The sequence below is a fragment of the Oncorhynchus mykiss genome, chromosome 5 (genome assembly GCF_013265735.2).
Source record: "Oncorhynchus mykiss isolate Arlee chromosome 5, USDA_OmykA_1.1, whole genome shotgun sequence".
Classification (NCBI taxonomy): Eukaryota; Metazoa; Chordata; class Actinopteri; order Salmoniformes; family Salmonidae; genus Oncorhynchus; species Oncorhynchus mykiss.
This window is the reverse complement of record NC_048569.1, coordinates 21,545,796-21,557,390: the sequence shown is the minus strand read 5'-3', so window position 1 is coordinate 21,557,390 and position 11,595 is coordinate 21,545,796.

Sequence of the window (11,595 nt, the reverse complement as noted above, 5' to 3'; positions counted from 1 at the left end):
CTGGCCTGTCGGACTGATATGAGTGACAACCTCCATTAGTTCAGTAACATTTCTCTATTTCTCCATTGTCTTGCTGAAGTTAACATTCCTTCTTATCATCTTTCTTTCACCATCCCTCCTACAGTCCATTCTCTCCCACCTCTCCCCAGTGGTGTAAAGTACTTAAGTAAAAATTATTTGAAGTACTACTTAAGTAGTTTTTTGTGGTATCTGTACTTTACTTTTGATATTTTTAACAAAGTTGACTTTTACTTCACTACATTCCTCAAAAGAAAATAATGTACTTTTTACTCCAAACATTTTCCTTGACACCCAAAAGTACTCATTACATTTTGAATGCTTAGCAGGACAGGAAAAGGGTCCAATTCATGCACTTATCAACAGAACATCCCTGGTCATCTCTACTGTCTCTGATCTGGCGGACTCACGAAACACACATGCTTCGTTTGTAAATGATGTCTGAGTGTTGGAGTGTGCCTCTGGCTATCCGTAAATAAAATAAAAACAAGAAAATGGTCCCATCTGGTTTGCTTAATAAGACATTTTAAATTATTTATACTTTTACTTTCATATATTTTAGCAATTACATGTACTTTTGATACTTAAGTATTAAACCAAATACTTTTAGACTTTTACTCAAGTAGAATTTTACTCTGTATCTTTTACTTTTACTTTAGTCATTTTATAGGAAGGTATATTTACTTCTACTCAAGTATGACGATTGGATATTTTTCCACCACTGCCTCTCCCTCCCTCTCCATCACTCTTTCCATCCCTCATTCTCCGCGCTGCTGTGTCCAGTGCTAGGGCAGAGAATGACACAGCGGACAACACTTCCTGTCTATGCATTTCCCAGATGTCTCCAGACAGACGAAGTGGACACAAGCAGGGAAAGGAGATAGAAACAGACTTGGTCCAACATTGGCTTGGGGAACACACAAACACTATAGTTTACAAATATAACAACAAATTAAATCTGTTTTCTCCTATTCAAAACAATATCAGATAGCATAAATAGCTGACCATGTTTGTTTCTGCGCTGAGCTCAAAACACTGTTTTTTTTTTCTTTCCTCCTCAGAATTTGTATTTTATTTAACCTTTATTTTATCAGAGTCATAATGAGACCAAGGTCATGTTTACAAATGAGCCCTGAAAATACAGAAAATACAGAAAATCCACACGTCAAAATATAAATACAACATGCAAGAAGAACGAAAACACGGTAATATAAAAACATTCATCAGTAACAGAGTCCTCAATCAGCTTTCTGAATGACCATAGAGGCACCAGGACTACCAACATATAAACATTCATCAGTAACAGGGTCCTCAATCAGCTTTCTGAATGACCATAGAGGCACCAGGACTACCAACATATAAACATTCATCAGTAACAGGGTCCTCAATCAGCTTTCTGAATGACCCTAGAGGCACCAGGACTACCAACATAAAAACATTAATCTGTAACAGAGTCCTCAATCAGCTTTCTGAATGACCATAGAGGCACCAGGACTACCAACATAAAAACATTCATCTGTAACAGGGTTCTCAATCAGCTTTCTGAATGACCATAGAGGCAACAGGACTACCAACATAAAAACATTCATCTGTAACAGGGTCCTCAATCAGCTTTCTGAATGACCATAGAGGCACCAGGACTACCAACATAAGAACATTCATCAGTAACAGGGTTCTCAATCAGCTTTCTGATTTGTTCCACAAATAAGGTGCAAGAAAACTGAAAGCTGATTTACCTAACTCAGTAGAGACCAAAAGGCATTTCCAGAGTTAGCTATCTCTAAGACCGGGTGTGGTAACTCATAAGTCTTTAGTTTAATAATAATAATGATGTTAGGTACAGTTGATTTACAGATTTTGTAAAAGGGCTTTATAAATTAACATATAGAAATGTATCAACCTATGTGACATCAAAGAGGGCCAACCAACTTTCTGGTAGAGAATGCAGTGATGAGTACTAAAATTGTTGCCCGATAGGATCGATAGGAACGTCGACTGAATAATCAACTTTCTACTATTTAGCGAGAGGCACGACCTATTTCTATAGAAGAAGCCCATGTTCACTCACAGCTTAATAAACTCATCAATATGCATTTTAAAATACAGCTTTTCATTTATCCAGATGCCCAGGGACAAGATCAATATAGGCACCACCCAAAGTACATACAGTGTCTTCGGAAAGTATTCAGACCCCTTGACTTTTTATACATTTTGTTATGTTACAGGCTTATTCTAAAATCAATTCATAAAAATAAATCCTCTGCAATTTACACACAATATCCCATAATGACAAAGCGAAAAGAGGTTTTTAGTTTTTAAAATACAAAAAAAATACCTTATCTACATAATCATTCAGACCTTTTTGTCAGATTCCATTGATCATCCTTGAGATGTTTCTACAACTTGATTGGAGTCCACTTGTGGTAAATTCAATTTATTGGAAATTATTTGGAAAGGCACACGCCTGTCTAAATAAATTCCCACAGTTGACAGTGCATGTCAGAGCAAAAATAAAGCCATGAGGTCGAAGGAATTGTCTGTAGAGTTCCGAGACAGGATTGTGTCGAGGCACAGATCTGCGGAAGGCTACCAAAACATTTCTGCAGCATTGAAGGTCCCCAAGAACGCAGTGGACTCCATCATTCTTAATTTGAAGAAGTTTGGAACCACCAAGACTCTTCCTAGAGCTGGCCACCCGGCCAAACTGAGAAATCTGGGGAGAAGGCCTTGGTCAGGGAGGTGACCAAGATCTTGATGTTCACTCTGACAGAGCTCCAAATTTCCTCTGTGGAGATGGGAGGACCTTCCAGAAGGACAACCATCTCTGCAGCACTCCACCAATCAGGACTTTATGGTAGAGTGGCTCGACAGAAGCCACTCCTCAGTAAAAGGCACACGACAGCTCGCTTGGTGTTTGCCAAAAGGCACCTAAAGAATCAGACCATGATAAACAAGATTCTCCAGTCTCATGAAACTCTTTGGCCTGAATACCAAGCATCATGTCTGAAACTTGGCACCATCCCTACAGTGAATCATGGTGGTGGCAGCATCATGCTGTGGGGATGTTTTTCAGCGGCAGGGACTGGGAGACTAGTCAGGATTAAGACAAAGATGAACTGAGCAAAGTACAGAGAGATTCCTGATAAAAAACGTGCTCCAGAGCGCTCAGAACCTCAGACTGGGAAACCTCACCTTCCAACAGGACAACGATCCTAAGCACACAGCCAAAACAACGCAGGAGAAGTCTCTGAATGTCCTTGAATGGCCCAGCCAGAGCCCAAACTTGAACCCGATCAAACATCTCTGGAGAGACCTGAAAATAGCTGCGCAGCAACGCTCCCATCCAACCTGACATAGCTTGAGAGGATCTGCAGAGAAGAACAGGAGAAGGGGGCAGTTGAAATCGCAGTTGAAATCGGCTCAGGGGCTAAATTTTATTTGTTTTTTGCATTGGACTTATATTGAATTCTGCTTATACAAACGCGCTCTACCACAATAACAATGGAGGATTCTCAGAGGAGGAAGGGGAGGCCCATCCTCAGTGAATTTACTTATAAGAAAAATAGTGAAACATTAACAAACCTCTCTGGGATAGGCGTCCCGCTAGCGGGACAACTTCCGATGAAACTGGAGGGTGCGCAATTCAAATAAATAATCATAAAAATTATGGATATTAAACATGTATGTACATACAAGTGTCTTATATCGGTTGAAAGCTTCAATTCTTGTTAATCTAACTGCACTGTCCGATTTACAGTAGTCGTTTCTATTGACTCCTCAGATACCCTAAAATGTAATCAAACTACAATATTTAATACGGAAAGAAGTATGTTCAATAGGAAACCGATATTAGCAGGTGCGTCTTGTCTTCCTCGTGCGCCCAAACACAAATTTCCAATATTGTGTCCCAGTACTAAAACTCATATTTCTTACTTGTTTTGGAAAAAACAAGCCTGAAACCTTGAACATAGAGTGCTGACACCCTGTGGTGTGTTTTCTTTCCAATGGTACCAATTATATGCATATACTGTCACCAGGGCCTGAGCAACAGGCAGTTTACTTTGGGCATGTCAGTCAGGCGGAAATTGAGAAAAAAGGACCCTAGGCTGAAGAAGTTTTAAAAAAGTTATCATTTTTAGATAAAACTATACTAAATATATTCACCTCACCAAATAATTGACTAAAACACTGTTTTGCAATGAAGGTCTACAGTAGCCTCAACAGCACTCTGTAGGGTAGCACCATGGTGTAGCCAGAGAACAACTAGTTCAGTCCTCCTCTGGGTACATTGACTTCAATACAAAACCTAGGAGGCTTGTGGTTCTCACCCCCTTCCGTAGACTGACACAGTAATTATCTAGGGCTGTGGCATTCACAAAATCTTGTCAGTGGGTGATTGTCAAGCAAATAACTGCCGGTCTCACTGTAATTGACTGTTAATTAACAAACACATTTAGCATCTCCTGGCTTCCACACATAGCATACAAGCCACTGACGCAGAACTTTGGAACATCTACATTTTAAAAAGTCTAATAAATCCAGGTAATGTAGCCTACACCTTCACACTAAACCCATTATTTATTTTAAACAGGTCTAAAGAAGCATGATATTAAGAAAATGTCATATTTCAGAAGAACAGAATAGCATCCTCTGAGTTGTCCTTATGTTTGTAATGAATACTCAGGGAGAAAAAGGTGTGGATTCACACGCAGAGCATGGCAGATGTTTATTACGCCTTCGCAGAAGAACAAAGCTGATTAAAATAGAAAGGATATTTTCTCCAAACAACTTGAGGGAGTGCGGTTAACAAAGAAACAGGTCCTCCTATATGCTTAATTTAGAGTTATTAATGCAACTTTAGTTGTAACACAAACATCTGGCTATATGTTTGGATTTTTAATACATGTTAAGTTGCATGATGTGACTCTAATGATGATTTGAAAAAAGTTGCTTGAAAGGCATGAGCTCAGATTTTTGTGCAGGCTGTACACACTACATCAGTCACTCATTCAGTCCCAGGCCTACCGGAAGGGTGTACCCTGACCCCTCAGTCCCAGGCCTACCAGAAGGGTGTCCCCTGACCCCTCAGTCCCAGGCCTACCAGAAGGGTGTCCTCTGACCCCTCAGTCCCGGCCTACCAGAAGGGTGTCCTCTGACCCCTCAGTCCCAGGTCTACCAGAAGGGTGTCCTCTGACCCCTCAGTCCCAGGCCTACCAGAAGGGTGTCCTCTGATCCCTCAGTCCCAGGCCTACCAGAAGGGTGTCCTCTGATCCCTCAGTCCCAGGCCTACCAGAAGGGTGTCCTCTGACCCCTCAGTCCCAGGCCTACCAGAAGGGTGTCCTCTGACCCCTCAGTCCCAGGCCTACCAGAAGGGTGTCCTCTGACCCCTCAGTCCCAGGCCTACCAGAAGGGTGTCCTCTGACCCCTCAGTCCCAGGCCTACCAGAAGGGTGTCCTCTGACCCTTCAGTCCCAGGCCTACCAGAAGGGTGTCCTCTGATCCCTCAGTCCCAGGCCTACCAGAAGGGTGTCCTCTGACCCCTCAGTCCCAGGCCTACCAGAAGGGTGTCCTCTGACCCTTCAGTCCCAGGCCTACCAGAAGGGTGTCCTCTGATCCCTCAGTCCCAGGCCTACCAGAAGGGTGTCCTCTGACCCCTCAGTCCCAGGCCTACCAGAAGGGTGTCCTCTGATCCCTCAGTCCCAGGCCTACCAGAAGGGTGTCCTCTGACCCCTCAGTCCCAGGCCTACCAGAAGGGTGTCCTCTGACCCCTCAGTCCCAGGCCTACCAGAAGGGTGTCCTCTGACCCCTCAGTCCCAGGCCTACCAGAAGGGTGTCCTCTGACCCCTCAGTCCCAGGCCTACCAGAAGGGTGTCCTCTGACCCTTCAGTCCCAGGCCTACCAGAAGGGTGTCCTCTGATCCCTCAGTCCCAGGCCTACCAGAAGGGTGTCCTCTGACCCCTCAGTCCCAGGCCTACCAGAAGGGTGTCCTCTGACCCTTCAGTCCCAGGCCTACCAGAAGGGTGTCCTCTGATCCCTCAGTCCCAGGCCTACCAGAAGGGTGTCCTCTGACCCCTCAGTCCCAGGCCTACCAGAAGGGTGTCCTCTGACCCCTCAGTCCCAGGCCTACCAGAAGGGTGTCCTCTTTGTGGAGCGATTCAGCTGCGCTGCATGTTTTCACTGACGCAGTCCTGAAACAAGAGATCAACACATCAATTATTGGACTCAAACAGCAGCTGGAGGATGTATGCAACGGCCTGAGAGAGAAATCATTGAAATAACTTGTTGATTGTGTCAAACATGTCAGACAATACATTCTGGTGCGATGTAAATGTGTTTTCCTTGTTGATTTGATTACAATATTTGGAAGAACAGATATCTAAAACCGTTGTATGGTATTGACTCTTGTCCTCAGTGCCAGAGCTATGGGTAGTGGGAAAAACTCCCTGTCAGGCATGGGCTCATCGAGTCTGGGTGGATCCTTCAGTGGAATGCCATTTTTGATTGCAATGTTGTGGAGCACACTGCAAGCCTTGACAATGTAACAAACCTAATAAAGGAATTTGCACATTGTATTGCATTCACGTAATGGGATTTGAAGGAATGTCATTTCAGAGGCAAACCTTGCTAGGCTAGTATTGCAGTGTGCCTCCTGTCCCAGACAAGCACAACGCCCTTTCAGCAGGCCTATGGTGCGCTCCACTGTTGTTCTTGTGTGTGCGTGGGCTTGGTTGTACCTTGACTCTTGTTGGTTTGAGGGGTTTGTGAGGGGAGTCAACAGCCATGTTTTTAATGGGTAGCCCTGGTCTCCTGCAGTTATGAAACACACCATTCAGATATTGTTTCCCAGTAGAGGTCGAACATGGCAAATAAAACCTTGAAAATAAAAACATAAGTCACTTACCAATAAGCCATCCATCCTCAACAGCTCCTTCCTGGAGGCCGACTGAACTGTTCCGCACAATGAATGAATCGTGTCCCACCTGGCCATTTGGCCACTACATTCAACAAAGCCAAATGTGAATCACGCACATCACACCTGCACATTGACAGAATGGAAACCTTATCTTTTGACGAAGTTGAATTCATTCAGTGATGGTGCTTTTATTGCGATGTGGGTGCAGTCAACTGCTGCAATGACATTAGGAAATCCAGCTATGGTATGGAAATCCCTCACTCTGGCCTGTTGCACAGCAGTGTACGGAAACTGCATGTATTGTGGGGGTCAATGAAATAATGCCATGAAGGACTGCAGGCAATATTCGACTCATGGTTGGTTGTGCAATGCCAGACCGATCCGCAATCTCCCGTTGGAATGTTCCAGTGGCCAAAAATCCCAGGGTGGAGCAGACTTGGGTATGCACTGGGATGGCATTGGTGCATTTTGTCTCCCTTTCTAATACTGGAGAGAGTTGGTTGCAGAGATACAATAAAATATGCCTTGAAAAACTTAATCTACTAATAAGCCAAGCATCACTCTCAGCCAAAACATCTGCACGCTCATTGAAAACACGCTCCCTGCGTAATGCAGCTTGTGCCAGATCCTCCAGTAATGCAAGATTTGCCATTTTGGACAAGTCACAATGCCTTAGTGTTGCCTTTTATATTATTTAACTGGTTTCACTAAATTGCCTCCAACCTTACATTCCACTCTATTTCTAATTGATTTTATTATTTGACTTAAATGGTTTCATGTTTATGAATTCGATAGCACCCTGAGAAAAATATTAGTAGCTTAAGTGTCTAGAAAAGAAATACGAAATAAACGATTCATGTATTGTCTTTTTTCTTCATATTTTTATGATTTGGTCCAGTATGTCAATCCTTTCTCCATTTGGTGGATGGTATTTCATTAGCAGTTTGACTTTTCTACCACAAGGTGCTGTGGGTACGCATGGTTAGAGGTGTGCTTCAATTTACACACAATCTCAAGTATAAGTACAAATTGATCAATTCCACACATTCTCAAGTATAAGTAAGAATTGATCAATCCCACACATTCTCAAGTATAAGTACAAATTGATAAATCCCATACATTGCTTAGAAATGATTGCACACATGGTTTATGAACCTTTCTGTTAATTTGCAACATTGATAAATGAGGGCCCAGGTCTTTCTCACAGGCTACAAGTGAAGACAGACACATCAGGGACGCAACTGCGTGTGTCCTTATCCAATTCCGAGGTACATATTGCAGATATTGGAAGAACTGTCCACATTTACTTTTCATCAGCCAACAAGATGAGTAGGCCTAACAAACAGCAAAAGCACTAGCCTATGTCCATCTACTATCCCCCATAGAAGGTTGACCTATTCTACTCTATGTGAGAAATAAATGTTCCAAACATAGTCTGGGACAGTGGTGTGATGCAATAGATCCCTATGTGGCTGACACAACAGATCAGAACGTTTAGCTTAAAATGTTGATAAACTATTAGGCTATTCACATTATAAGTGCAACAATGCGCACATGGTAGAAGCATTAAGAGCAAATGTTCCATGAGCAGAAAACACCATTATCAAAAGTTATCGCAAATGCAATTATGCATGTAATTATTTTATTATAAAGTTGCATTTTTATGGTGAAAATGATCTTCCCCAAACTTGAAACTCACACGCTGCTTATGTATGCCAGTTAGGCTCTACACCCCTTGTAAAGTGGATAGTTGTGATACAAACCTTATTAAAACATATAGGCCTATGGGTGTGCAACTATGATTAGAAAAAGTCGCACAAAATGCATTGTTTCTTGTGTTGGGTATCATTCACAAGTGATAATATATCATTCACAAGTGATAAGCTAATATTGTTACCCATCAAACTGTTCTTGATTTAATCGTCTTTACATACACTAAATAATATATGTGTGAAATTTGTTTTGATTTAGAATGGACCATTATCATGCACCTGTATTGAAACAGGAGCAGTGGGGAAAAAAAACATGTCATCTATGCACTTAAATAGCGAATGGAGGATGCTTTTCCCCGTGGTTTATTTTCATGCCAGCCAGGTAGGCTATACTCCTGTTGTATAAGCAATGTGCTTAATATTAGGAAAGTTGAGAAATAAATATTGTAGGCCTAGCCTATAGAAAGCTGATACTCCTCTTTTTAGTAGAGGCCATCACTCTTTTTTTAATTGCGCAATTGCATAGCCTATAGAAATGCTGTGCAACATCTCATGGGCTCTCATGAAGTGTTTGAATAGATTTTCGGATACATTTGCATTGATGTCAGAGTGATTAGAGGGACAATAGATTGCTGATTACGAGGCAGTTAGCAAGTTTGTTAGTCTACCAATGACCAGCAGCAGCATCAGTGCTTGGAGAAGCCTAATTACTGTGATTAAACAGTCACATGGAATTTGACTGCCTTCATGACTCTTGACCGCCGGTGTGGCAATAATCTCGTCACAGCAATAGCACGAATTATGACAACTTCCAGGGGATGTCCTCCAACCTATCAGTGCTCTTGCAGCATGAACTGACATGTTGTCCACCCAATCAAAGGATCAGAGAATGAATCTAGTACTGAAATCATAAGCTACAGCTAACTAGCACTGCAGTTCATAAAATGTGGTGAGTAGTTGACTCAAAGAGAGAGAAAGACAACAGTTGAACAGTTTTAGACAAATTCATTTCTTAAAAAATGAAGTAGAAGCAGAGAGAGAGAGAAAGATATTTTGTTGTATATTTTTCCACTTTCAGTCTCACTTACTTAGCTAGCCAATGCAGCTAGCTAGTTTAATCTACATAAAACACCCAGCTCAAACAGAGAGGGGTGCTACGTTAGCTAGCTGGCTATGTCTGTTCAACAGTGGAACTCTTCCATGTCAATGTAAGCTTTGAGTTTTATAAATGTATTGCCACCGGGCCTGCCGGTGTAACTGCTAAACTGCTTGCTGACTGTACACTGTACTGCATGTGTTACTGTTGATTGTGACGTTAGGTAATAGGGTAATAACGGTGAAGGCTATGTGTTGTGGATAGCGGTTATGATATGAAGGTTTGGCTTGGAAAGTTTTTTTTGCCTGGTCACAGACAGCTGATGTGTTTTGCACTGAAGACCACAAGGAAAGGGAAAAGGTGAGAGGAGAAGAGCATGTTGATGTGAGAAGGAATTATACAACGATCAAAGGGATCATGCTGTTTGTATGTGGCTGCTATGACAGTGAACTGTGTTTGCATGTGATCAGGGTGTCATGAACCCACTATTTCGTGGCAACAGAGGGCTCTCAAGGGGTGGTCACGAGAGTGCTCAGGGAGGTGTGTGGGGGTTTCCATCGGTGTGACTACTGTGGAAAGTCCAGACCAGGTCTCCACCGTGCGCATCCCCTCAGAATATGGCGATTTGGCTCTTGCCTTTTGTAAGAAGAGGGCGACTAAATTACCACCTCATCGACGGGGGGATTGTGCAATAAATCTCCTGGTAGACGCAGCACTTCCCAGGAGTCACGTGTATCCTCTGTCACAGGAGGAGACGGTGGCTATGGAAACATTTGTCTCCGAATCCCTGGGGCAGGGATACATTCAGCCCTCCACTTCACCTGCCTCCTCAAGTTCCTTTTTTGTGAAGAAGAAGGATGGGGGTCTGCGCCCGTGTATTGACTATCGAGGGATCATTCAGATCACTGTGAGGTACAGCTACCCGCTGCCTCTCATAGCCAGTGCGATCGAGTCAATGCACTGCGCTTCTTCACAAAATTAGATCTCAGGAGCGCTTACAACCTGATGCGTATCCGGGAGGGGGACGAGTGGAAGATGGCATTTAATACCACCGCAGGGCACTATGAGTACCTCGTCATGCTGTACGGGTTGATGAATGCTCCATCAGTCTTCCAGTCCTTTGTTGATGAGATTTTTAGGGACCTGCACCGGCAGGGTGTAGTGGTGTATATTGATGACATTCTGATATACTCCGCTACATGCGCCGAGCATGTGTCCCTGGTGCGCAGGGTGCTTGGTCGACTGTTGGAGCATGACCTGTACGTCAAGGCTGAGAAATGTCTGTTCTTCCAACAGTCTGTCTCCTTCTTAGGGTACCGCATTTCCACGTCAGGGGTGGAGAGGGAGAGTGACCGCATTTCAGCCGTGCGTAATTGGCCGACTCCCACCACGGTAAAGGAAGTGCAGCGGTTTCTGGGGTTTGCCAACTACTACCGGAGGTTTATCCAGGGTTTTGGTCAGGTAGCAGCTCCCATTACCTCACTGCTGAAGGGGGGACCGGTGCGGCTGCAGTGGTCAGCTGAGGTCGGACAGGGCTTTTGGTCACCTGAAGGCTCTGTTTACCTCGGCTTGCGTGCTGGCTCATCCGAATCCATCTTTGGCGTTCATAGTGGAGGTGGACGCGTCCGAGGCTGGAATAGGAGCCATGTTCTCTCAGCGCTCTGGCACGCCACCAAAGCTCCGCCCCTGTGCTTTATTTTCGAAGAAGCTCAGCCAGGGGAGGACAACTATGATGTGGGGGCGTGGAGGCATTGGCTTGAGGGGGCTAAACACCCTTTTCTCATCTGGACTGACCACCGCAATCTGGAGTACATCCAGGCAGCGAGGAGACTGAACCCTCACCAGGCAAGGTGGGTT